This window comes from Meriones unguiculatus, chromosome 20 (genome assembly GCF_030254825.1).
Source record: "Meriones unguiculatus strain TT.TT164.6M chromosome 20, Bangor_MerUng_6.1, whole genome shotgun sequence".
NCBI classification, from domain to species: domain Eukaryota; kingdom Metazoa; phylum Chordata; class Mammalia; order Rodentia; family Muridae; genus Meriones; species Meriones unguiculatus.
The window spans coordinates 36931176-36957376 of record NC_083367.1 but is presented as its reverse complement, the minus strand read 5'-3'; the positions used below and the strand labels follow the sequence as shown (position 1 = coordinate 36957376).

Here is a 26201-nt window from a genome sequence, read left to right as displayed (position 1 = left end):
TTCACATCAACCCCATTGGATCAAGGTGAAAATACTTTTACAGAGGTCAGTGATTTTCATGTTAAACAACTGTGAATGCATGAGTGAAAGACTCAGTACGGAGGCTGGAAGTTCCACCTACTATAAAACAGAATAAAATCAGGTCACTGTCATTCAGGCACTAAATTTAGTTATTCTAAGCCAGCCAGTTACTCTTGGGGAAAATTACTAAAAAACTCTGAGGAAAAAAAAAAAAGCTATTCATGACACATTAATGATGACAGAAACTTATGTCACGAACTCTTCTGGGTTTTTGAGAGGATTTTTGTTATCTGATTTATTTGCTAACTGGCATTTTCCCAAATGTAAATAAAACCTCTAATAGTTTATTTTATTAACAGATTGTTGTTCCTTAGATTTTAGCATATTTATGCAATATCCTAGACAAGAAATGATTTTCTTAATTCTTGGTTTAGTAAATGAGTACATGGTTTCCTCTATAATGGCGATAGCTAAATTCTGATAAATATTTTCTCAGCTCTTTTTTGGAAAATACATATGGTAATTGAACACAGGAAATTTTGCTGTATTGAGTCAGTGGCCCTCAACATGTGGTCCTAAGGAAGGCAGCACTGGCATTACTTGGAATATAAGAACACATCAATGTCATACTCCAGCAGGTATACAAGTCAGGAGAATACACATGAAGATTACAAATCTCTGCTTTAACAAGCCATAGCCACATGTTCCCCAATTTCTGTCATTTTGAGATGTGCAGTTCACCTGTGTCTCTTCCTGAGGTAAAATGAGAGAAAAACAATTCTTTCCTGTACTATGTTTTGGTACCCACTACTCCTCTCTGGACACCTCTACCTTTTCTCTTGGATGGTGATAGAGACCACAGCTGGAGAGCTGCACAATCTGCACACTTAGGCCTTCCACCAAGCGCGGCAAATCCACAGGCTGGAAACCACACCTTAATATAGCTTGTCCAGCATATTACTACCAGTCTGCTTCTGCAGCTACAGAGCAATAGTATTAACGATCCTTAAGTTTAGCAAATAGCACAAGAGGAGGGAGCCAAGTGATGCTGAATTTGTAGCTCAGCCACGAGCTGTTGTATTTAATGCAAATGGGACAGCTACTTCCTAAATGAATGGCACGTCACCATCCTGAAATCTCTGGTTTTATGTGCTGGCCATTGAGGTTCAGGCATTTATTTTATTGTTAAGTTATGCCTCTAAATCACTTCATTGCATTAGAATGAAAAGATATGGTCAGATTTACAAGGCCAAGAAGGTAAACACTTCTTGGGAAAACCCTTCTTTATCCCACAATGAGAATCTAATTATTGGTTTGCAACACAGCATTTATTAGTCTTTTTCTCACTTCTGGCGGACTATGCTGCGAATCAGCATATAATAGTCTCTGGTTTTAAAAGGCTATTTGCATGTAAAGTAGCTATTTTATCTATTTGTGACAATTCGTAGGTAAAAAGAATTCTATTATAGCATAGTACTAGTCATACAGGTTTAAAATATTTTTTAAATAAAACCATTTCCATAAGAGCTATGACAACATTGTAGATTAAGAACAATGTAATTAGGAAACATTTATAAAAGGAGACATAACTTCCATCAATAATGTATTTAGATACATGTATCCAATGCATAATAGCAGAATCAGGGTCATGAACATCTCCTCAAATATTATGTGCCACGCTGGGGACCTTCCAAATTTTCCCTTTCAGTCATTCTGAGATGCCCAATTCACTCATGTCTTTCACTGCCCTATGATATTGTCAATAACAGAAAATTAAATTTCTTCATTTTAATTATATTTTGGTATCCATTACTCATCTCTCAATATCTTTTTGCTCTCCCCGTAGTAAGCTCTAGTGACCTTCATGTTACTTTATATTTCTTTGTGATCAATTTATACCATAAATACAAAACAAAACATCCCAACTTTGAAAGTCGGACAAAGACCATAGTATTGAATGTCCACAGACAAGAAAGAGGAAGGACAAATAAGCAAATAAAAACATGCTCTCCAGATCATCAGAAAGATGAAAATTAAAACAACCAACTGAGATACCAATGCATACTGATTAGAGTGGCCTGAATCTATAGCAATGACCACACTGACTACTTGGCTATCAACCTATCTTCTTTGTTATTGGGCCTCTAAATGGCACAGCTACTTTCGGAGTTGGTTTGATAATGGCTTATAAAATCAAACGTAATCTTAACAAACCATTTTGGCTGTCATCCTCTTTAGCATTTACCTCCAGGAGCTGAAAATTTACACCCACTGAAATTTACACACAAATGTTTATAAGATGTATTTTTATGACATACATAGTACTGACATGTTATATTTAGATTAAGTTTTATATCTGAAATATAATATGATTTATATACATCAAATTAGCTAAACACATAAATCTGATTTATATGCATAAATTAATTACATTTTCTCAGACAGACAGACATAGAGCCAAAATCAATACCAGATGTCAATGGCTCTCTCCCAATCACAGTTCCTTCTTACTCTTCAGAATTCACGTTCTGGCATTTATTGTCTTTATATAAAGTATAAAGTTTTACCAGCTAATCCTACCTAGTAGGCAGATTATTAGACATTGTCACACTCAACAAACAAACAAACAAACAAATAACTTTTAATACCCTTTTAAATCACTGCTCCTTGTTTACCTATTCTTTTACTTACAGTTCATCTGGAAAGGATCATTTGAATTACAAGAAACACAACCCGTGTTATCCTGGTTGCACATGCACAGTAGAAGATGACCTACCATGCAGGGAAGGTAAACTTATACAACCACTTTGGAAATCAATCTGGTGCTTTCTTAGACAATTAGAGATAGTGCTTCCTCAAGATCCAGCTATACAACTCCTAGGCATATGTCCAAAATATGCTCAAGTATACAACAAGGACATCTGCTCAACCATGTTCATAGCCACTTTATTTGTTATAGCCAGAATCTGAAAATGACCCAGATGTCTCTCCATTGAAGAATGGGTACAGAAATTGTGGTACAGTTACATAATGGAATACTACTCAGCAATTAAAAACAAGGAAATCATGAAATTTGCAGGCAAATGCTGGGAACTAGAAAAGATCACCCTGAGTGATGTATCCAAGAAGCAGAAAGACACCCATGGTATATACCCACTTATAAATGTATATTAGACATATAATATAAGATAATCATACTAAAATCTGTACAACTAAAGAAGCTAATCAAGAAGGAGGACATTGGGTAAGATGATCAGTGCTTACTCAGAAAGGCAAATGGGAGAGACATCAGAAGAGGAGAAAACAGGGAACAGGATAGGAGCCTAACACAGAGGGCCTCTGAAAGAGTCTACACAGCAGGGTATCAAAGCAGACAATGAGGCTCACAGCCAAACTTTGGGCGGAATGCAGGGAGTCTTGTGAAATAAGGGGGAGATAGAAAGACCTGGAGGGGACAGGAGTTCCACAAGGAGAACCAAATCTGGGCCCAGGTGTCTTTTCTGAGACTGAGACTCCAATCAAGGACCATGCATGAGATAAGCTAGAAGCTCTGCACAGATGTAGCCCATGGCAGCTCAGTGTCAAAGTAGGTTTCCTAGTAAGGGGAATAGGATCTGTCTCTGACATGAACCCAGTGGCTGGCTCTTTGATCACCTCCCTCTGACAGAGTGAGCAGCCTTACCAGCCCATAGAAGAAGACAATGCAGCCAGTCCTGATGAGACCTGATAGGCTAGGGTAAGATGGAAGGGGAGGAGGACCTCCCCTATCAGTGGACTTGGGGAGGGGCCTGAGAAGAGAAGAGGGAGGGAGGGTGGGATGGGGAAGAAATGAGGGAGGGGGCTATAGCTGGGATACAAAGTGAAAAAACTGTAATTAATATAACAAAAGAAAAAAAAAAGATGACCAATCAAAGACTCATCTAGTAACAAGACCATTAGAAGGCATCTTAGTGGTTTATTGTCTTTTGAAGACATCAGTAGCTATTCATCATGCGTTATAAAAATGAGTAAGTTCTTATTTTCATGGTTCACATTCACTAATGAATAGGGGTAATTAAGAGACAGTTTGCTTATCATCTACTGTTTGGTTATCAGGGACATAGTTGATTTAGAAAGGGAAAAAAAAACCTGACTTGTTTTCAAGATAGCAATTTTCTTCTCAGTTCTTCCTTGAAAGTGATCGATGGGTATCCTAGTAAGGAGTACAGGGGCTGTCTCTGACATAAACTCAGTGGCAGGTTCTTTGATCACCTCCCCCTGGGGGTACAGGTTTGCCAGTCTACAGAGGAAGATGATGCAATGAGCCTTGATGAGACCTGATAACCTAAGGTCAGATAGAAGGGGAGGAAGTTCTCCCCTATCAGGGGACTAGGGAAAAGGCATAGAGGGAGAAGAGGGAGCATGGGTGGGACTGGGAGGAGACAGGGAGGGGCTGCATCGGGGATACAAAGTGAATAAATTGTAATAAATAAATATATAAATAAAATTAAATTAAAAAAGAAAGATTGATTAATTTACTTTTCAATATCATTTCAATTCAATTTAAAGAGACTGAATGCATTTAATCTACTACATATCTAGATTGTAAGGAATCCCAAATTGTTATCTCTGGCATCTTCCAGTTGAGCCCTGAGTTTTTTGACACAACTCTAGTTCTTCTCCATTGGCTGTTCTGCTACCTGGCTTGTGGAGCTCTTTTACAACAAACTTGTACATTTTTAGTTTCAGTCACTGCTCCAAGAGATGCTGGTTAATGTGAATGCAAATTCAAACAAGAATCTACATGTTAGAGAATTCTTATATCCTCAGTTTACCATCTTTTTCTAGGTTTTTTTCGTTTTTGGAAGACAAGTACACACAAATGCATATGTATACATACTTGTATAACTTTAGATAAAATACCTCACACATTTATAATCAAATTTTCACTTCTATTCAGAAGTATGTTAACAAATATTTATACCTTTACCATACTATTTGCCCACTGAAAGTTAATATCTTGGTGCATTTAGTATATTCATACTAAACTGAGCCACTAAAATTAGTCTTAGCGAAGAATCGTTATTTATGAGAATTCACTCCTTAGTTACAATCAACCATCCCAGCCTATACAATTGCTGCTCTACAGCCTGTCACTATCAATAGACCCTATTTAGGAATCTATGACTCACGAAGAAATTCGATTACACACATACACACACACACACACACACACACACACACACACACATACACGTACGCGCTCACAGTGGGCATGTGCTGGTTAATTAAAGCATATCTTTGGTAGGAACACCTGAAAGATGAGTTGAAAGAAGAATCTCTCCATGTTTATAATACTCTCTACACCAGAAAGTCAGTTTTACTGGGTATAAAATTCCTGGTTTCACAACCATTAGAGTTCCCTTTCAGGTGCTAATTACAATGGGAAATGTGTTTGTAATGGAATGCAATCTGTACTGATAATTGTAATTATGATAAGAAAGAAGTCTTAACAACTGGCAGGACAATCAATTCATGATTTTTTTTCCTTCAAGTGTTTTGTTTGTTTTTTGTTTTGTTTTGTTTTTTCAGCTCCATTTTGTTAACTAGCCAGGTTCTTTGAATGGTCAACTTTTTACTTTTTCATTTCCAAGTATATATTTATAGCAGCAAAATAGGTTATAAAGTTTTAAGTACAGGAAGAATATTTCTCCTACCATATCCATAATAACATCATAAGAACTTGAAAATCACTGTTATCACAGTTTTGGAGCAACAGATTTAAGATGGTATTTACAGAACAATGATTTCCTCTTCCATTATTTTACATCAGTGAAAAAGATCTTACTGTGAATAAAAGGTTTGTTCTAGGGGACACAGTGAGTCAGTAAACCAACAGGACCTGGGGAACCAGCCTCTAGCCCGAGATGCTCATCCTATTCAAATGAGATGTTCTTTGTTCATTAGGTGGCTGTTTCTCATATAATGTCTATTTTAAGAAGCCCTCTAATTACAAATGTTTTATCTATAGGCAAAAGTTTGGCAATTTCCTTTAGAAATACAATTAGAAGTAGAAAGAGCTTTAGATCATTATTTTTAAAAATTTAATTTAATTTATATATTTATTCATTACAATTTATTTACTTTGTATCCCTGCTCCAGGCCCCTCCCTTGTCTCCTCCAAGTCCCACCCACCCTCCCTCTTCTCCCCCTATGCCCTTTCCCTAGTTCCTTGATAGGGGAGGACCTCTTCCTCTTCTATGTGACCCTTGGTTATCAGGTCTCATCAAGGCTGGTTGCATCATATTCCTCTGTGGCCTGGCAAGACTGCACCCCACCCCCCCAGGGGGAGGTGATCAAAGAGCAGCCACTTTGTTCATATTAGAGGCTGTACTCCTTATTAGGAAACCCATTGGGATCAGAGCAGCCAATGTGCTTTCTTTGACCAGGGGGTTTAGATCCTCTCCATGTATGGTCCTTGGTTGGAGTATCAGTCTCTGTGGGACCCCCTGGGCCCAGGTATTTTGGCTCTGTTGGTCACCTTGTGGAGCTCCTGTCCCTTCCAGGTCTTTCTATCTCCCTCTTCTTCCATATGGATTCTGATACTCTGCCCAAAGTTTGGCTATGAGTCTCAGTATCTCTTTCAATATCTTGGTGGGTAGTCTTTCAGGCGTCCTCTGTGGAAGGCTCCTGTTGTGTTCCTTGTCTTCTCCTATTTCCAAAGTCTATCCTGTTTGCCCTTCTGAATGAGGATTAAGCATCTTCCCTAGGGTCCTCCCTGTTGTTTAGCTTCCTTAGGACTATAGATTTTAGTATGCTTATCCTATATTATATGGCTAATATCCACTTATAAGTGAGTATATATCATATGTGTCTTTCTGCTTCTGGGTTTACCTCACTCAGAATGATCTATTCTAGATCCCACCATTTGCCTGCAAATTTCATGATTTCCTTGTTTTTAATTGCTGAGTAGTATTCCATTTTGTAAATGTACCACACTTTATGTATAATTTCCATTGAGGGACATCTAGGTTTAGAATACCAACAGCACAGGCTGTAAGATCAACAATTAATAAATGGAACCTCTTGAAACTGAAAAGCTTCTGTAAAGCAAAGGAGAGGATTCTGTCATCAGAACAAAATGACAGCTTGCAGACTTGGAAAACATCTTCACATCCTGACATCCTAATATTCAGAATATATTAGGAACTGAAGAAGTTAAACACCAACAAACCAAGTATCCAATTTAATAATGGGGTTCAGAGCTAAACAGAAAATTCTTAACAGAGGAATATCAAATGGCAGAGAAACAAATAAATGCTCAACATCCTTAGCCATTCAGGAAGTGCAACTCAAAACAACCCTGAGATTTCACCTCACACCTATCAGAGTGGCTAAGATAAAAAACAAAGGGATGGTGGATGCTGGAAAGGATATGGAGAAAGGTGAACCCTCCACCATTGCTGTTGGGCATGTAACCTTGTACAACCAATTTGGAAATCAATCTGGTGCTTTCTCAGAAAATTAGGACTAGTGCTACCTCAAGACCCAGCTATACCACTCCTAGGCATATACCAAAAAGATGTCCCACCATTCAATAAGGACATTTGCTCAACTATGTTCATAGCAGCTTTATTTGTAATAGCCAGAATCTGGAAACAACCCAGTTCATTCTTTAAACTTCTATTTCAGTTACAAACTCTCAAGTGGTTAATATGCTATAGCACAGTGGGGGAAGCACAGTGAAAGACAAGGATGCTGCCCTTTTTAAAGTCAGTTTTCTGGATTCCCTAAAACACATCTAAATATTTCAAAAATAACCAAAAAAAAAAAAAAATCCAATGTCTTTATACCCATAGTCAGGCTCTACCAATTCACACTCAAGTCTTATAGTTAGAAATTCGCTTTGCATTTAAAAAATAAATCTTACAGGCTTGAAAAAAAAAACTTTCTAATTACCTTGAGTTTCCATTGCGAAGCAAGTCTAGGTTTTGATTTGTGAAGCCTCACCAGTTTCTGGTAGCCTGTGTCCTCTCCTTTCACAGGCACCTCCTTTATCTCTCAGGCCAGGCTTCTTTTTCTCCCTGGCTTATTACTGAACAGCTTTTCTCCCACTGTCTTCCTCCTCAAGCAAGCATGCATTACTTTTGAAGTTTCTTAAAGGAATATTTGCTGCTTGTAGCAAAAGGAAAAAGGCTCACCATTATGTCTTCCCTAACCCTCCCCTTCCAATTAGATTCTGCAGGGAAAGACAAAGCTGCAGATGACCCCAGATGCCTCAGTTTACCCCAAATCCTTCTACAGTAGCAATGAATAATGACTTTGATATTATTGGAGTCTAAGCCCTCTTTATAAATAATTCTACTCTTTAAACTTTTAAGTAGATAATGGAAAATGCAAAGAGACGTCAACGCCATACTAAGAATATAATGTGCACCACACCTTACATCATATCTGGGATTGGCATATGCTCAAACACTATGCATGTGAAACAGGGGAGTCATGTGACCATGCCACCTCTGTCTTTTTAAGCTGCTTTTCTTTTTTCTTTTTTTATTTAATAAAGGTTTTTTTTTTTTTTTTCCCCAAATGCACAGCTGACTGAACCTGTTCATGCATCTCCACTAGCAGCTGGGGCATCTCCACCCTTTGTGTTTCTGGTGTAAATTACTTGATCTCTGTGCTCTGAAAGCAGCTTGAGAAGTCCTTTACTAAGTATTTCCTGAAGGGCTGCCCTGGCCAAAGAACGCTGAATCTTCTGTCTCTCAGAGATCACAGTTAGAGTAATAAGCTTATAGTTGAGATCTTCCTTACATAGTTTGTCATATGTGGCTTTGTCAAACAGGACTAGATTTTTGAGCTTGTCCTGAAATTTACCTTTGGATCACTTCTTCTTTTTGGCCTTTCCACCAGACTTATTTACTGGGTCTTTGTCTTTTTTGGCTGACTTTCCAGCGTCCTTCTTCTTCTTGTCATCCTTGGAAGGCATGGTGAAGCTCAGAGAGTGGTGACGACCCCTGCAGCCTCACTAAGATGTTGGAATAAAAGCTCAAGCTGCTTTTCTTAATGCAAAGCTCAAGTAATTTGATCTGAGATTTGATTGAGATTGGCCAAGGAGTCATGACCAGTCTGTTTGCTTAAGCTTTGTATCTGTTTTCATGTGAGCTGAGGATAGTATTAGCAGATACTAGACATTGTTATAGATAAATAACCTCCTGAAATGGAAACCTATAAAGTGGCCATAAAGAAGGAAATGAAATTCAATCATTGTTAAGTAAAGTCCTTTTTTTTTTTTTTTTTTTTTTTATGGAAACCTGATATCAGAAAGGGGGGAAAGGGTGACTGAGTTTCAAGACTTTGTGGTTTATATCAGAAAAAGTTTTTTTTTCTTTTATTAATTAATTAAGGCAATTTACAACCTGATCGTAGCACCTTCCTTTCTCCCCTCCTGGTCCCACCTTTACATTCCCATTTCTCTATTCCCCCTTCCCTTTTTCCTTAGAGAAGGGAAGGCTCCCCATGACTGCCAACCTGCCCTGGCTCATCCAGTTGTGGCAGGATTAAGTGCATTCTCTCCCACTGAGGCCAGAGAAGGGAACTCAGCTACGGGAAAGAGACCTAAAGGCAGGCAACAGAGACAGAGATAACCCCCATTCCAACTGTTAGGGGACCCACATGAAGAACAAGCTGCACATCTGTTACATATGTGGAGGGTTTAAAAATTGAAATCGTAGAAAAGGAGAGGACAATGGAATCCTCAGTAAGACTGAAGTCAAAGTTTATGAATGAGTTTTCCCCCTCCAAGACTGTTGCGATTTCTACTATTTCAATGTCCATAAGATTATTACAGCTTCACTATAATCATTCAGATATAGAAAATAAAGATGTGGGGGAAGATCACAGAAACACAGAAGTTAGTAGTGCTAACAGTTTAGCCTGGCATCCTGTGCATTCTTTTGTCTTCCATACTGAAATCATACTATACATGGAGTTTCATACCTTTGTTTAGCACATCAATATTTGCCATGCCTTTAAGTAAATTACCAAGTATACATTTTATGGGTTGTTTAGCATTCCCTGATCTGCTTGCTCTTCCTTTCTTTTTCTACTTAATATCTTGGACGCTTTTCTATTTAAGTGTGTGTGTACGCACAGGTAAGCACGTACACACACACACACACACACACACACACACACAAACACACACTCATTAACTGCTTGACATCTTGAGTACTTACAATGAAAGATATTCCTCAGTGTTGAATAGATAAACCTAAGTAAATACTTTTACCAAGGATGTCGACAGTTTAGAATAGTGGTTCTCAACCTCGCTAATGCTGCGATGCTTTAAAACCATGTTATGGTAACCCTGGGCTCTAGAATTATTTTTGTTGTTACTTCATAACTGTTATTTTTCTACTGTTATGAATCATAGTGTAAATATCTGTGTTTTCTGATGTTCTTAGGTGACCACTGTGAAAGGGTCATTTGATCCTTATGGGGCTGTGACCCACAGGTTAAGAACCACTAGTTTAGAACAACGTAGCAAATTCTATTTCTCCCAGATATGACTGACAGTAAGTCTGCTCTGCTCTTGCCAAACTTGGTGATTACCATATTTAATTTTCCTAATATATTATTTTAAACAATATGTTTGTGCTTTGAAAGTACGTAGTTTTATTTTTGTTAAATCAGTAAGAATAAAAGGTAGGAGGGATGGCAGTCTGAAGTGTTGAGTTTTATTTTAAATATCTGTAAAGTAGGTATGTAATAATGAAGCTGAATCTATCCGATGGATAGATAGAGCAATGGATGGATAAATAAAAACAGTGGGAAGTTCAATAAGAGGAAGTGGATGGAACCTGGAAGTGTGGGACTGACCACTCATCCTAGTGCCTACCAAGTGCCACTGTTTGAGAAATCCCACCCCTGGGTGCACATCTGTGAGAACCAACAGGAGATGCCAAATCGGAGCGTCTACTTAGCTTGACCACAGGCACACCAGTTTGAAACTTCTCTTTCCAGTACATGAACAGCATACTGCATTAAATGTGGACTGTAAATCTTTCAAGCTAAAAGGAGCAGACATTTGGTCATTTTTTGGCAGTGACTTTTCTAAAATGACACTAAATATGAGTTTTCCTTTCTCGCTTTTTCTTGGTGAAAATAATACAAAAAGCAAATAGGTAACTGGACTCCACATTTTTACTCACAGTCTGGAGATATTTTTGAAAGTGCTGTCAACATATGGTAGATTTACAAGCTATTTTTAAATGCTTTCTGGAACTCTTTAATTACATAAAAGCATTCTGCTTGTATTTATGTCTGTTGATAAAGGCAAACTATTTTATTTTCATCTGAAATGCAAAAGTACTACTACTTCCCCTTCATATTCTTTTTACAGAATATACAACCCAAACACTGATATAATTCTAAAGTGTTTATGTCCATATCATTTATTGCTCACAACTATTTTCATTCTCAATATGCCCTACTTATGAAGAAAAGGTTGAATGTATACTTTAATTTTGACAGTGTAGATATAATTTTTGCTGACATTTTGAATTGTGCTTGATCCTTAATTCACAGAAAAAAGGCAGCTGCAAAGCTAAAATCATATTTACATACTAAAATCACATTTACATATTGAAATCACATTTACATACTGAAACCACAATTACATATTGTAAGCTTTTTGCTACATGTACTTACTGAACAATGAAAGCACTTTAGTGAAGAATCGGATGAAGAACAAAAACACTGAGAAGGAAAATGAGAATCTTCACAGATTGGTGAAAAATCCAAAAAGACCTCTATCTCTGTTTTGAAACAGGCTAAAGTAACATCAACAAATAACTTCAGATGCAACTGAAATAAAAAGTATGCACACTACCTCTAAGTTAGCACGCTACCTCTGAAGTGTTTTGACCATGCCATGGTTTAGTTTTCATAGCTTACTTCTTTGTTGATGAGAAACTGGATTTGATTGGCTCTGGATTTCTGCTCTCTTATAGAAGGCATATGAGTTAGTAAAGAAAACTTGTGGCATCAAACGCAGCCAGCACTGGTTTTGGTCATGATTCGTGCTCAGGGCTTTGAGCTTCAGAGCTGATCTAATCCCAGGTCACTGTCATTATATGGATATGAAATAAGTTTCAGTGCATCTACCCAGGGATTATATGCTTTCCTAGTACTTACACTGTAAATAAGGTGCATGTGCTATGTGAGTGCAGGTACAGATGCACAAGCATGTGCACACACACACACTCAACACACATACATATGTGCTCACAAATGCACACACACACACACACACAGTTACCTCACAATACATAGATTTATTGCCACCAGTATGACTACCTTCCTTTCTCCTATTCTTCAGCCCATATTTGAAAAAAAAAATCATCTCTTAAACTGAGGACTCTGTGTGCCTCTGTTTAGAGAGTGATATCCTCCAAATCTCCCAAGGCCAGATCCATGTCATTCAGGCTGTGACTCTAGTTTCACCTCAGGTTGAAGTTCATCCCCTCCCTGATTCTCCCCTCATCCCTCTTCACCACATAGTTCTATGGTATTTTCTTCATAGCACATACCAGTGTCTAAATTTATCATGTGAACATATTTAATATTTATTGTTTGTACTTCCATAAAAATTTCACGAAAGCAAAGCAAGGACTCTGGCTAATTTGTTCATTGCTGAATCATCCCGAGTCTAGGTCACAGCCTAGCATACAGCAGATACAATAAATATGTACATACTTGCTAAATAATAAGTCAAAAAGGCATAATCAGGCTAATTACAGGATCTGATCAGATAAAGTCAACCACATTTAACTCTTTAGGCTTCAACTTGAGTTTTATAGCCTAGGGTGGGTGTAAGATGGAAAAACAAAAAACTCGTAACACAAGTTTTGGAGTGGCTGTGTGAAATGATAGGGAAGGCTGGACAGTGTGCTTTCTATCTCACTGGAAGAAGCACATGAGAGAAAATTAAAGAGATGAAATTGTTTATGATTCATCTTTGGTGATCAGGATCGAATCCAGGGCATCACACACCTGAGTATACCCTGTGCTGCTGGCCTACACTTGGTGTCCCTAAAGAGATCACTGTTTAATAACTGCAATGCCAAGTTGCAACCAAATATTAAAACACAGAAATCTGGCAGCAGGTTCGCAGCAGCCTTGACTCTAAGAGTACACACCAATCTGGCGACATAAGGTTAATCAAGCAAATATATGAGTCTAAGTAGTGCATGGACAGCCAATGAGACAGTCTCTTCTGCTCTTCCTTTCTACCGAATGGCAAGCATAAAAACCAAACACATTGAGAGTGGGAAGCTGTAGAAAATGTGCATGTTTTCCTATGCTTGCCCATTAGAGCTCTTGGTGGGACTCTAGAGTCAGTCACTAACTGTGCTATTTTAGAAGAGCAGGGTACTTCAAGTTAAGATAAACACAACTTCTTATGTTTCAAACTAAACATTTCCCTCCACACTTATGTTTACTTTGGTATCATTGCAAATTAATTTTCAGCTAAATTGTAAGAGCAGAACTGTTTGGCTTACTCTGATATAGCAGCAAGCCTCTCACAGAAACATATCACAATGTACCAGACATGGATTCAGTTAATAAGATGATTAACCCTAAGGTCTGCTGATGATCCATATTCCAAAATGTTTTGAAACTAATTAAAAACACACGAACTAGGAATGTGCCATAAAATCATAAGATGTTTTGCAAACAAAACATTTAGAAGACGTAGTTAAAAGGAAACTAATTCCCAAATATAAAGATTTTAACCAAAGCAAAATTTTATAGATACTTTTTATCAATTAGGTAAGGCTGAATTTGTAGAGGATAACCAAAACAAATTGGCATCACCACCACATTTTATAGAATCATCCATGTAGGTAAAATTCCAGTAGTAACAATTTGAAATAAAGAACCCTGGATCAGCATGCTTGTATTAAATCCAGCTCATTAGCAGATATGCATTTTGCCTACCTTCCTCTGCCAACTCTAATCATCTGTACTAACTTTGTAAGGCCCCAGTATCATGAATGCTTGTCCAATAGCCATTTATTTAAGTTTTATTCTGCATGACTATTTTCCATGCTTTTGTTTCAGTGGTAACTTTGACCAAAATATATTTCCAACAGATTTATAAATTGTATTTAAACAGCACTTATAGCTGAGAAAATTTCAATCTGTAGTTTTTTGGTAATAATAATAACAAAATAATAATAGATAACATTTTTTCAATTAAATATATTTCTTAATCAGCCATGCAGATAGATTTTGATAGAAATCTCCTGTAAATAAATGGTCTCATGTTTCTGTCTTGAATTTTGAATTACTGAAACTGTCCTTTTTTTTCTCTTCTTTTCTTTTCTGTCTTCTAATCTACACATCTTACCTTCTAACCTAGGCATATATACCTCCAGTCACCTAAAATGATCCCAATCTTCCTAGGCTACTTCAGGCCAGAGAAATAGTCCATATTTTAATAACGACTAACCAGCTTACCTTATCCCCAAAGCTCTGTATGAATCTTGTCCTTCATAGTCTATAATTATGATAAACTGTCAATACCCTAAAATTCACCCAAAACTCAACCAAAATTGCCTTTTTCATGCTTGTTTCTGAAGTACTGAGCAGTGATTGAGAAAGAGGCTACTCTAGATAGCACTCAGAAACACTTCTATGCTTCTGTCACCAGAAGAGCATCCTCACCTCACATGTTCACCTCAAACATCCATCTCCTCCTCCATGAGCCTCAGGAGATAGCTTTGTCAGGTAATTCTTTGAACGGTAAACAGGGCCCTCAAGGCAGTAATTACATAATAACTTTACCACTAACTCTGTCTTTTTTCTACTCTACTTTCTTACACTGCAGATGAAGAGGGCCCTTTCCCCAGGACATCTGTCCTCTGGAGCCCACATTCCGTTTCTCCTTAAAGAATAAATCTTCTTTAGGACTACATATTTTAGTATGTTTACCTGGAGGACCCTAGGCAAGATGCTTAGTCCTCATTCTGAAGGGCACACACAGGATAGGCATTGGAAGTAGGGAAAGACAAGGAACACAATAGGAGCCTTCCACAGAGGACCTCTGAAAGACTCTACCCACCAAAATATTGAAGGAGATACTGAGACTCATAGTCAAACTTTGGGCAGAGTACCTTGTGGAAGAAGAGGGAGATAGAAAGAACTAGAGGGGACAGAAACTCCACAAGGAGAACAACAGAACCAAAATACCTGGGCCCAGGGGTTCCGGCAGAGACCGATACTCCTACCAAGGATGATGCATGGAGAGGACCTAACCTCCTGCTCAGATGAAGCCCATAGGCTGCTCAGTTTCCAAGAGGGTTCCCTATTAAGGGGCACAGGGGCTGCCTCTGACATGAACTTAGTGGCCAGTTCTCTGATCACTGGGGGGTGCAGTTGTGCCAGGCTACAGAGTAAGATGATGCAGCTAGCCTTGATGAGACCTGGCAGGCTAGAGTCAGACAGAAGGGGAAGAGGTCCTCCCCTATCAGGGGCATAGGGAGAGAAGAGGGAGAGTGGGTTGGACTGAGAGGAGACAAGGAAGGAGTCTGCAGTGGGGATACAAAGTGAATAAATTGTAATAAATAAATATATAAATACAATTAAATTTAAAAATATATGAAACAAATAAAGTTCAACAATAGAACTATAAAAGCAAAAAAAAAAAAAGAAAGAATCTTCATTTAAACGAACCTTCATCTCCCTCCACCTTCACTCCACTTGAATCAGATTGAATTGTGTCCCAATGTTCTCTCAAAAAGACTCAGAATACTTCAGTGGGTTCTCCTCTATGGTGTGGTACATATACCACACCACCTTCTCCCCAGGCTCAGGAATTACAGGAGAAGAATGCAGAAGAGTAGGCAATCACATTTCTCAGCCATTTCCTCCGGGCTTGTTAAATTTTAAATGCTTTCATATTGCCATGGTATTTCCGGGAAACAACTTCTACTAAAAACATACTCATAGGAAAAATAACACATGATTGGAAATCAAAATGATTTAGGTAAATAAAACAAATGAAAATTATTTGAAATATTGGTTTCAACAGTATTTATGAACTATAAAGTCATTCAACATAACTGAAATGTGAAATTTGACCACAGTGGTACTGAAATTCCTCTTTTATAGGGTATATCAGAGAAAAACATTGGCAACTTTACTATTTAAAATCTGAAAAGCTGATGGAGAGGCCTACAGAGAAGAAGGTCCTACTTGGAGAAGCAGAACTTTGCCAGCATAGGCTCCAGGAGCAGCGTTTTATTTCACTGTTTGTGTGGATGACATTTCTATGCCAAACCATTACTTTCCCTTCCACTTTTTTTTAATTTAATTATTTTTATTTTTATTATTTACAATTTATTCATTTTGTATCCCCCTTGTACCTCTCTCCCTCCTCCCCTCCCAATCCCACCCTCCCTCTTCCACACCTGTGTCCCTCTCCCAGTCCACTGATAAGGGAGGTCCTCCTCCCCTTCCCTCTGATCCTCTTCTATCATGTCTCATGGGGAGTGGCTACATTGTCTTCTTCTGTGACCTGGTAAGTCTGCTCCCCCCTCAGGGGGAGGTGATCAAAGGGCAGGCCAATCAGTTCCTATCAGAGACAGTCCCTGTCCCCATTACTATGGAGGCCACTTGGATACTGAACTGCCATAGGCTACCTCTGTGCAGGGGTTCCAGGCCATCTCTATGAGTGGTCCTTGGCTGGAGTATCAGTCTCAGAATCCCTTCCACTCTTACTTGTTTGTGTTCCTCTATGGATGCCTCCTCTAGCCAACTGACTGATTCAAGTTTGGGAACTGTTTACACTATTTCTCTGAAATAACAGTGATTCTTCATCCTATTTGGCAGAAGGAGAACTCTGTACTTATAACCTTAACCTAAGTCTTCTTGTAAATGCTGCTCAATGCATCGCTGAGGATTTGCTGGTAATAACTGTATTTCTTCAATCCTTTAACACTGACCATGTGACTTGCTCTCACCAAGGAGTTCATGAGCTGTCTTTCAGATGGAAGCATTAAAAGTCAATGGGCTATTTTCCTAGCAGACTGTCACAATTCAGGTAGATTGTGAGGGAGACACTGCACCATAACCATTAATCTAAATCTGAAGTCCCATGTTAAAGGAACTGTGCTAACTAAAGGGTCAGAAGCAGTTTATCAAGTCACAAACTCACTCCTTAAGGTGTCAAGTACTCACTTGGCAACCAGGCCAGAAGCTGGGCCAACTTGTATTATTTACAGATTAGTATCAGTAAGTTTTACAGGTGGAATTACTAATGAACTGGATCCAGAATGATTCACAAATTGCTGAGGCAAAATGCTCACAATGATAGAACTTCTAAGCTTTTCAAAATAATCATAAATACAAGAGTAAGGTTTATACAGTATGAAATACAACATAGGGCAGTAAGAAATAGGTATGATTTCTGTAATTTAGGGCAAGAAAAAGTAGTAATTTCATTTTGAATAAAATGCATGCTATTTCAGAGTCAATTCTATATACTGGCACATCTCTTTTAAATTACAAATTAAACTTACCAATTATAATGAGATATTCAATGTGTGACAGCTATAACTCATCAGCCATGAAAATTTAATTATAAATATAAGCAAAGTGACTACTTGCTAATATGTTTTGCTAAACTAAACCTTTCTATATGAAAATATTAGCTATTTTTGTAAAAATTTCAGCAATGAGTGTCAAATATTAAGCTAATAAAGTATACTCAGAGACCAATCTAACTATCTTCCAAATTATAAGGCTAAACACATTACTACAAAATAACAAAGAAAGAGCATCATTCAATAAATGGGATTAAAATTGTTCCTTTCGAGGAAATTAGCATAAATGTGACATTAAATGGTTTAGAAAATTTTGTCTGGATCGAATAGTTCCCTCAGATGGAAGAAAACTGCAGAATCTCTTTCACATTTGCTCTTTATCATTTCCTCCTAGGCTTGTAATTTCAGAAAATGCCCCAACAATGTCAATTCAATTTAAAAGGTCCACAATAAATGACCTAGTATATTTAATAATGATTTAATTTAGATAGAGTCTCTAGCTCACTGGTTTTCAGAACTCATCTCTTCCAGAGAAGCAGCAGGCACACAACAGATAAAAAGGGAGATGTAGGCTGGGTAGGGGAGGGTAGGTGGAGCCACAGAGACTTATAAGGTAGTGGTGGTCAACCTCTGGGTCATGACCCTTCTAGGGGTTGAACGACCCTTTCAAAAGGGCTGCCAAGACCATTGGAAAACATAGATATTTACATTATGATTCATATCAGTAACAAAATTACTATAATGAAGTAGCAACAAAAATAATTCTGTGGTTGGGGGGGGTCACCACTACAGGAGGAACCATATTAAGGGGTCAGAGCATTAGGAAGGTTGAGAACCACTGTTAAAAGGGAGGTACTGTACTTGAGCCTCTTTTGGATATATGCCTAGGAATGGAATGGCTGTATCATGAGGAAGCACTCTTCCTAGTTGTCTGAGAAAGCACCAGATTGATTTCTAGAGTGGTTGTACAAGTTTACATTCCCACCAGCAGTGGAGGAGGGTTCCCCTTTCTCCACAACCTCTCCAGCATGTGTTGTCTCTTGAGTTTTTCATCTTGGCCATTCTGATGTAAGGGTGTAAGGTGAAATCTCAGGGTAATTTTGATTTGCATTTCCCTAATGGCTAATGAGGTTGTGCATTTCTTTAAGTGTTTCTCCTCTACAGAGAGTTCTCTGTTTAGCTCTGTTCTCCATTTTTTAATTGGATTAATTGGTTTGCTGCTTTTCAGCTTCTTTAGTTCTTTATATATACTGGATATTAGCCCTCTGTCAGATAAAGGGTTGGTGAAGATTCTTTCCCAATCTGTAGGCAGTCATTTTGTTTTGATGATAGTGTCCTTTGCTTTACAGAAGCTTTTCAGTTTCATGAGGTCCCATTTATTGATTGTTGCCCTTAGAGCCTGTGCTGTTGGTGTTCTGTTCAGGAAGTTGTCTCCTGTACCAATGAGTTCAAGGGTATTCCCCATTCTTTCTTCTAACTGATTTAATGTGTCTGGTTTTATGTTGAGATCTTTGATCCACTTGGACTTTAGTTTTGTGCAGGGTGATAAGTATGGATCTATTTGCACTTTTCTACATGTAGACATCCAGTTAGACCAGCACCATTTGTTGAAGATGCTATCTTTTTTCCCATTGTATGGTTTTGGCATCTTTGTCAAAGATCAGGTGTCCATAAGTGTGTGGGTTTATTTCTGGGTCCTCTGTTCGGTTCCATTGATCCACCATTCTATTTCTATGCCAGTACCATGTAGTTTTTATTACTGTTGATCTATAGTACAGCTTAAGATCTGGAATGGAGACTACTTCCAGAAGATCTTTTATTGTAGAGGATTGTTTTAGCAATTCTGGGTTTTTTGTTATTTCATATGAAGTTGAGAATTTTTATTTCCAGGTCTGTAAAGAATTGTGTTGGTAATTTGATGGGAATTACATTGAATCTGTAGATTGCTTTTGGTAAAATGGCCATTTTTAGTATGTTAATCCTGCCAAGCCATGAGCATGGGAGATCTTTCCATCTTCTGATATCTTCTAATTCTTTCTTCAGAGACTTGAAATTTTTTTCATACAAGTCTTTGACTTGCTTGGTTAGGGTTATACCAAGGTACTTTATGTCATTTGTGGCTATTATGAAGGGTGTTATTTCCCTAATTTCTTTCTCAGCCCTTTTGTCTTTTGTATACAGGAGGGCTACTGATTTTTTGAGTTAATTTTGTATCTGGCCACTTTGCTGAAGGTGTTTATCAGCTGTAGGAGTTCCCTGGTAGAGTTTTTGAGGTCACTCACATATACTATCATATCATCTGCAAACAGTGATAATTTGACTTTTTTTGCTCAACCATGTTTATAGCAACTTTATTTGTAATAACCAGAAGCTGTAAACAGCCCAGATGCCCCTCTGAGGAATGGATGCAGAAATTTTCGTACATCTACACAATGGAGTATTACTCAGCAATGAAAAACAAGGAAATCATGAAATTTGCAAGTAAATGGTCGGACTTGGAAAGGATCATCCTGAGTGAGCTGTCCCAGAAGCATAAAGACACACATGGTATATACTCATTCATATAGACATATAACATAGGATAAACCTAGTAAAATCTGTACATCTAAAGAAAGTAATCAAGAGAGAGGACCCTGACTAAAATGCTCAATCCCCATCCCAAAAGGCAAAGTGGATGGACATCAAAAGAAGAAGAAAACAACCTAGGAACCTGCCACAGAGGGCTTCTGAAAGGCTCTCCCCTGCAGACTATCAAAGCAGACACTGAGACTTATGGCCAACTGTTGAGCAGAGTGCATGCAATCTTATGTAAGAAGTGGGAAATAGTAAGATCTGAAGAGGACAGGAACTCCACAAGTCGAGCAACAGAACCAGAAAATTTGAACACAGGGGTCTTCCCAGAGACCCATACTCCAACCAAGTACCAGGTATGGAGATAACCTAGAACCCCTGCACAGATGTAGCCCATGGCAGTTTAGTGTCCAAGGGGGTTACATAGTAATGGGAAGAGGGACTGCCTCTGACATAATCTGATTGGCCTGCTCTTTGATCACCTCCTCCTAAGAGGGGAGCAGCCTTACCAGGCCACAGAAGATGACAATGCAGCCACTCCTGATGTGATCTGATAGACTAAGATCAGAAGGAAGGAGAGGAGGACCTCCCCTATCAGTAGACTTGGGGAGGGGCATGCATGAAGAAGGGGAAGGGGGGTGGGACCTGAAGGGGAGGAGTGAGGGAATTACAGGGGATACAAAGTGAATAAAGTGTAATTAATAAAATTAAAAAAATTAAAAAGTGTGAAAAAATAGAACAATAGAATGGTGTCATAATTGAAAATAAAAAACGGGAAGTAGTGATCATGCACATTTTCAAACACCTTATTATATTCTTTCTCACTTCTCCAGTTTTCTAGGCCTGCTGCTCATTCATGTTATCAACATACAAATTTTACTAGAAAAGCCATTGATAATATTTTCTGTCCAGATCATAATGAGCAAAGAGAGCACAGGAGAGCCAATGAGGGGCTCAGTAAATGACCACTTATTGTTTTCTAATACCAGGCACAGAGCACTAAATAGAGGGATACAAAAGCACAGAAGCTTAATCTTTATTTTGGAATTATGTTCAAGAAATTGTGTTCAAGGAGTGTGTTGGTTAGCTTTTGTCACCTTGACACAAACCTAAACACACCAGGAACTGCTTCCATTGGATTGGCCAGTAAGCATGTCTGTAGGACAGTTTCTTGAATGATAATTGATGTAAGACAGGCAAAACCACATCATTGTTTTTGTAAAGAAGTGTCTGAGATGGAACTGTTTCAATTAGGTTTTGGCTTATTGTCCTGTCATACCCAAACTCAATCAGACCTTTTTAAAAATTTCTTTTTATTATTATTATTTCTTTAATGAGCCTGTTCAAAATTTCCAGTTTGGGATCCTAAAGTTATATTTTCTCATTAAAACAGAAGGTCCACAGTGCTGGCACTCACAGACACAGTGTGCTGAAGAGATATGTGACCTCTCCCATTGTTGTGTGACAGTTTCATCTATGAATGACTGAAGCATTCCATTTGGCAGGGAAACTCCTTAAACTGGAAAGCAAACAATTCAAAATAGCTTCAGGAAATCCCTAAAACTGACAAGATTAAATAGGGCTCTCCATCTCTGAGTAAGCAATAAAACTGCAAAGAAGATCCTGAAAGAAGCAGAAAATAGACGAGCTGCCTGGAAAAGGTTTAGACACACTGGACACTGAGCTCTCTGCAGGCTGTGCAGTGTGCTCCTGGTTCTCAGCTTTGGGAGCTGTCACCCATTCTGGGGTGGGCTTTGGTGATGCAGCTGTCTTTGAGTCATTTCTGCTTCTATAAATAACTCCAGTAAAACTCATTGGTTCACCGAGTGGGACTTTGGTGGTATCAGTCCTTTGGTCATCATTTGGGTTCCCTCTCGATCTGGGGTAAGTAGATGTGTGTATGTAAAGGAAAAGTTTTGTCACACAACACCTACATCATGACTGTTCCTCCATCGCATCTCTCACTGCTTCATCCAATCACTGTCTTGCTCAACCAGGAACACCATGGTGAACCTGAGTTGGAATGCCCTAAAAGTATACCTGTGAGGTGACCCCTCCAATCTTCCACTCTTCTAGTGGGTGAATATTTGATTCATACTGTGCTGTAGCTTTTTCCAGGGAATTGTCTCAATAAGGATATGTATGTAAGAGATGGAAAACAGACTTCCAGCATTTCATTTTACAATCTATGCTCTTATTTTTCATTACGTCATTTTTTTGGTCGTTTTTTTTTCTTAATTCGGAGATACTTAGTGAATGACATAATTTTTTCTTTACAAAGTGCTTTACAAAATATAACATGGTACTTAATATTTATATTATAGATTCATGCCCTGATATAGTTTTCACTACAGCTGTTATTTTAAAAAAATTCAAATTGTTTTCTCTTCTTAAAAGTGTACATATTTTTAAAATTAGGATTGGTGGCATAATTGCATTACTAAAATATTCTTACCCTGCCATGTGATAAATATTGTAAAATTTGATGGACTAATGTTTTTTATATATCTTAGCACTGTGCTAATCCTTACTCTTAATTGCATTACATAAGCTGATTATTTATTCATTGCATTTTCATCTCATGGTGTTATGATCATGTTTTTGTCATCCTTTTACACTTATTCCTTTTGTTGATATTTAAACACTTTCAGTTTTATTTTTCTTTGTGTAAGTGTTTAGCCTGCACATATGAATGTGTACCAGGTATGTACCTGGTATCCATAAAAGTCAGAAGTGGACACTGAAAACCATGGAAATGAAGTTATAGACGGCTGGGATCTACCACGTGGGTGCAGGGAACTGACCTTGGGTCCTCTGCAAAAACAAATGCTCTTAGGTGCTGAGCCAGCCCCTCTGTTGACACTTTTAGAATTTTTTGCTTTTAAATTATATATTTAGAGATTATAATTAAAATACCTTTCATATATTTGAGAGAGAAGAATAAATTAAGCCCAATTCTTGAATAGTGTTGCTAAAGTGGATCCAATTATATTACTGGGTTTTGTTTGCTTATATGATTTTTCTTTGTTTTGTGGAAAGTTTAGTGTATAGATGCTTAAAATCATACACGAGTTATTTTATGTTATCAAATTTTAGTTTCAAAAAAGATACAACAATCAAATTGCTGTTAAATCTCTTCCTTTTACTCTGGTCGCTAGGAAACCTGCAGATACATTTCTGCCCAACGCTTAGATGATTAACAAGTTGGCAGAGTCTGTGCTAATCTTATCTGCAGCCATCATATGTCCTGACTTTCCACAGCTCTGCTTGATCATGCACATTTTCTGTAAGTCATTTTCATTCTTTGCAGAATGAGGCAGGAGACAGACGGATGTTCTAAGAGTCATCTCTTGCAAGCAGATTGTGACAGACTGAGTGTGAAATAAAGCAACATCAATATATCCTAATTTTCTAAGGGATTTCTAAATAATTTTGTGACTATCCACCACTGAAGTACATTCCAAAAACAATTTCTAATCCTCCAAACATTCCAAATGCCTGAATCTTATCAAGCCAGAAAGGTTCCCACGAATAAACACACATTCCTGTCTTTCTCCTCAGCTTTTCTATCTCACCCTCCTCCATGTTTCCCCTTTCCTTGGAAGCCTTTAGACCTGGAGGCATAAGGTATGCCTCTTACTCCATCTTCAACAACATTTTATACTGGTATTTTGGCATGGTGAATAAAATATAGATAAAATAAAGATCACCCTCTGCTTCCTCAGTCTTTGATCAAGTACTCTACCTTTTCTCACTGAAAGATAGTCCTCCTTCCCATCATGGAAGGGTAATTTTCCCTCCCTTCATGAAAGAATAATCCTTCCTCCCATCATGGGAGGATAGTCCTCCCTCCCATCATGGAATGATAGTCCTCCCATCAGTTTGGTTATATTTTTGTAGTTCAGACTCAATAGCAGGCTGCTTCCTTCAGCGTTAAATGCCTCTAAATGTCATCCCTTAATTTAAAGAATAAAGTAGGTTTTAAAATCAGGTAGGTGTTTCATTAAGTTAATAGTTTGTTTGGCTGTGTCCTCTCTCAGTTTTAGTTACATTAGTGGATTTAAATACCGGTTTCTATTCTAATAGTCCCTTAACTTCTATTCAGCAATTATCTACACTTCATTATAGTTTGATGTTGTAGGTTTTTGACAAAACCACTGAAGATTTCTATAGCACTCCTTTTATCACTTCAATTCTTTCATTTCTTTGGGTTTTTATTCCTCCAAGGACTTGTGTTTTGAGCATAGCAAGACAAGACCAGAAGAAGTACTCCATTTCCTAATTTGTGATGCCTCAGAGGGTAGTCAATAGGAATCCTTTAAGGCAGCCAGAGATGTTTTGTCCAGATTGTTTTTCAGAGCATCAGTGTTACCCTGTCCTATTAAATTTGCTTCTGGTTCAATACAGTTGTTGGTATTTTCTTGCCAACAAATGTGAGATGCTATTTGAAAAACCTGGGGATGAAGAGATGGCTCAGGAGTTCTTACAGGGGAACTGGGTTTGGTTCCCAACACCCACATGATGGCTCACAACCATCTGTAAATCCAGTTCCAGAGAATCTGATGTCCCAGGCTAGCCTCAAAGGTACCAGACATGGCATGTGGTATACAGGTAAGAATGCAAAAAAAAAAAAAAACATACACATCAAAACACTTTATTATTATTGTGTAAATGTGTGCATGAGCATGCGATGGGGTATGTGAGGGTCAGAAGACAACTTTGTGGACTCAGTTCTCTCCTACCTTTTTGTGATCTTGGCGAGCTCGTTTACACACTGAGTCATCCCACCTGACATGACATGTGATTTCATATGCTCTCTTCTATAGGAAAACACTTTTTTTTGACATACCTTTCTTACGTTTATTTTATTCATTTGTATTTGCAAATTTCCATTACCATTGAAAATTGCTTTAATTACTCTTATTCTATAGCACCGGCTCTTAAAAATTGTTCCTGGGCATAATTCCATCTTAGTGTCATCAGAAGTTACATTCACATGATGGGAGGTATAGTTAATTAAATGCACAAAATAAAAATTGTGTTATTTCTTTACATTGAGATTTCAAAAAAATATATAGACTGTAGCTTTCTATTACACACAAAATTACAGATTTACTCTGCCATGTCCAAGATTCAGTGAGTACATTCTAAATGCTTGTACAGTTACTGTCCCCAGTAAAGATTTTATTCCCCTTGAGTGTACTACAGAACAACACACATCTACCTTTTACTGTTAATAAACATCATTCCTATCTAGTAATCCTCTCATCTCAACTTACTTGTGTGTAACTATTATGTTTGTTTGAATTCCTTACACAGACTCTGAAAAAAGTTTTAGATTGACTTCCCAGTGTTGCTACAAACTGTCTTCATTGAGCTGAGACACTTTACATTTCTGAGTGTGTCCATAGTTTGTTTGTTGCAGGTGTTTCCTGTCCTGCTCACACAGTGATAGAGAGGTGCTCTCCTGCACCCACACTTCCTGATTCAGGGTTCTAATGGAAACTGTCCTATGGAGTGAAGCTCAACCCAGAGGTGCCCACTTCCTCAACTTAACAACATAAACTGGAGAATTATTTTTTAGATGGATGTCAGTGTAGGGGCTACATGCATTTATCTGATGGTAATGTGTAATTTTTAAAATATTACTCATCATCAGAGATGGAATCAGAATCCTAAAATTATGGCTGCTTGGCAACTTTTCAGTGACATAATTTATGATGATGAATTTTTCTAGAAAATTTCTTGATATACATTTGCATGTAAAGAACTCTGTAGGTATTTAAACCTAAGTTATGAACAAGTTAGCCACGTTGGTGATATCTCTATGAAATGACTGCATGTTTTTCACTTTGAAGCAAAGTCAGATAACTGGCCTGGGGCAGAATAAGGTTTCCTGGTCAAATTCTTGGTAGGCAATTCTCCTGAAGAAATTGGAGAAACAAAAAGCAACTCTCAGGTGACGAAGTGGTCAGGAGGAACAGGAAGAGAGGAGGTCTGCTCAACCAACCTAGTACT

At 38.0% G+C, this 26201-nt stretch overlaps 1 protein-coding gene and 1 pseudogene across 4 annotated transcripts in view; both read right to left on the bottom strand.

The window, feature by feature from the left end:
• Positions 1-26201, bottom strand: part of Man1a1 (mannosidase alpha class 1A member 1) — a 190662-nt gene that overhangs the window by 96051 nt on the left and 68410 nt on the right. The window lies entirely within an intron of this gene.
• On the bottom strand, positions 6275-11648 carry LOC132649488 (small ribosomal subunit protein eS25-like; annotated as a pseudogene).